General features: G+C 31.4%; 1 non-coding gene across 1 annotated transcript; it reads left to right on the forward strand.

Annotated features, from left to right (window-relative positions):
- The first annotated feature begins 742 nt into the window (after positions 1 to 742).
- Positions 743 to 815, forward strand: TRNAE-UUC (transfer RNA glutamic acid (anticodon UUC)). The gene has a single exon. It is a non-coding gene; the product is annotated as a tRNA-Glu (tRNA).
- Positions 816 to 2744: the final 1929 nt, after the last annotated feature.

The following is a 2744-nucleotide window of genomic DNA, read 5'->3' on the forward strand; positions in this document are numbered from 1 at the left end:
TTGAATAAAAGTCCTTACTTCAGGGTATCAAAATTTATCACTAAAATACCTATGGAGAAAATACAAAAGGAAACTAAATGCTAAGAACAAGAATCAACAGCCCATTGTCCGAATCTAGGAAGAATCTCTACTAACTTCAAAAGTAACGGAATTAGATCATGAAAAACAATGGCTCACAATTATCACCATAAGTGACACAAGAAGCAACAGATATTCTGACCATAAAGAAGAGAAAACAACATGTTAGTTTTTGCAATAGAATATCTCTGCAAAGAAACACAGCAAACTGGTACAGCGATTGTCTTTAGCTGGGGCAAGTGGAGAACACTGGGAATCAGGAAGAAGGGCATTTACATTCATGTCCTTTCATGTCCTTTGTACTTCTACCACATACAAAAAATGTATTTTCTCACGAAAAAATTAGTTATAATGTCTAAAAATTATTAAGCCAAATACAAAAAAATTCAGGTTATAAAACTATAAGTAATTAATATCCCAAATTTAAGGAAAATAACTATATATGCATTTGAATGAGTGGATGATGGGTGGGATTATTATTTATTTTCTTCTTCCTCCTTTCTAGATTTTCTTCCACTCTTCTACCATAAACATATTATTGTTGTATAAGCAGAAAAATTCATACTTAAAAATAACTACAACTAAAACTATGAAAAAATAACAAAAAAACCCACTAAATGTAAAAACTTATTAATTCAATCAAAATTATATTCAAAGAGGGAATTCCCTGATAGTCCAGTGGTTAGGACTTGGCACTTTCACTGCCGTGGCCCTGGGTTCAATCCCTGGTCGGGGAACTAAGATCCCGCAAACCTAGCAACACGGAAAAAAAAAAAAAAAGGGAGACTTATAAACTATAATTCATTCATTTTCATTATTTCTTTAAAAGAAAAGGTACAAAAATAAATGAAGTCAACTTGAAGAGTTAGCCAAAGAATTTAAAATACCAGTGTAAAACCAGGCAAAGGAAATAATATAATATATAAGAAGAAATTCAAAAAAGACAACCATTAAGGAAAAAATCTAAGATATCTTTTAAAACATTACAAAAGCCCTTAACAATTATAATTAAGAAAAAAGTGAAACCTAAAAGAAAGGATAAATGTACAAAGAAAGTAAAATCTCTGCTAATGGATCTTTGAATTCATCTCCCCTGTTTCCCCTTGTCCATTCCCCCATACTGGTTTCCTTGCTTTCTCACACATGCCAGGCACATGCTTGCATTCACACTTGACGTTCCCCCTACCTAAAATTGTTCCCCAGACATAAGCACAATTCACGTCCTCAAGCACTTTAGGTCATTATTCAAATTCACCTTTCAGTGAGGAATTGCCTATTAAAGATATATATTTATATTTATGTTTATGTTTACATTTATACATACACCACATAAACACACATATTTTTGTATAGTTGAATAAAAAAGATAATATATTTGATATATAGATTTTTTTTTAATCTGTGAGATTTTTAAAGGTGAGTTTATCACATAAATACTCTTTCATACATACTCTTTTCCTTAACAATATATAAGAAAAACCTTTAGAAGACACTAAACATTTTTGTAAAATACTAATTTTTAACAACTGTGGTATCCAATAGATGGATATAACATAATACATTTAAAAATTAACAGTCTGAACTTTTATTAGTTTTCTATTTTTTATTGAAATAAAATATGAAAGAAACATTTTTATGAATTTATTAAAAATTTAGTGATTACCCATAATGAGCTAGAAACATTGCTTCAGCACAAAGGAGAAGAGGCAAGAACAAAGATGTAGTCCCTGCCTCAAAGAGCTTAAAATATATGTAAGAGGAGAAGATGGCAATGATGCAGATAAAGATGAAAAAAACCCCACATAATTATAACTGTGATATAGTGCATCATGGGAAGAACTGGGTAAGAGTATCAACTGCTACTGGATACTGAGGGAAAATCATGCTGAGGAAGCAACATTTCAAGGGAGACCTGAAGGGTGCCCAATGAAGGAGAGTGTTCTAGGCAAAGGATTTGTGTACTGAGCATCTCTGTGCATTGCATAAAATCTTCTTGCAAGTCTGTATTTCCTTAGGATAAATAACCAGAAATTAAATCACCAGATCAATGGTCATGGCTATTTTTATAGTTTTTGATACATACAATCTAATTTCCCAACATTGAGTTTGTTTCACGATATAACCCCACCAGCAGAGTATGAAAGTATCTATTTTACTGTTCCCTCGCCAGCACTGGGTATTGTGTTTTAACCTTGATTTTTAAATTACACTATGAGAATATAATTATTTTTGAAAAATAATAAAATACGTATAAGTGTTAAAAATGACTAATGAGCTTACGACTCTCAAATTTCCACCATCTAGTAATTACTACTTTGAACATTTTACTGTATATTCAAGACAGTCCTCTATATAGATATACATATTTGAAAGGTATTATTGCCCTTGTATTGTGGTGGTTTTCCACTTAATATATTAGAAGCTTTTTCTAGATTTATAACTGTGCATCAACATTTTCAGCTTCATATGCTTACTACAGTAAGTTTAGCCAGTACCACATTGTTATTTTTCTGGAATTTCACTATTAAGTCTCTAAGTGTAGATTTTTAAGAAAATACTTGTTTATCTTGCCTGTGGCTTTTTGAGGTTCTTTAATCAGTGGATCGATGTGTTTCAGTGGTTCTTAGACGTTGTCGGTCATTGTCATTTCAAAATTGTCTCTGCAT

The sequence above is a fragment of the Eubalaena glacialis genome, chromosome 12, assembly GCF_028564815.1.
Source record: "Eubalaena glacialis isolate mEubGla1 chromosome 12, mEubGla1.1.hap2.+ XY, whole genome shotgun sequence".
In the NCBI taxonomy this organism is placed as follows: Eukaryota; Metazoa; Chordata; class Mammalia; order Artiodactyla; family Balaenidae; genus Eubalaena; species Eubalaena glacialis.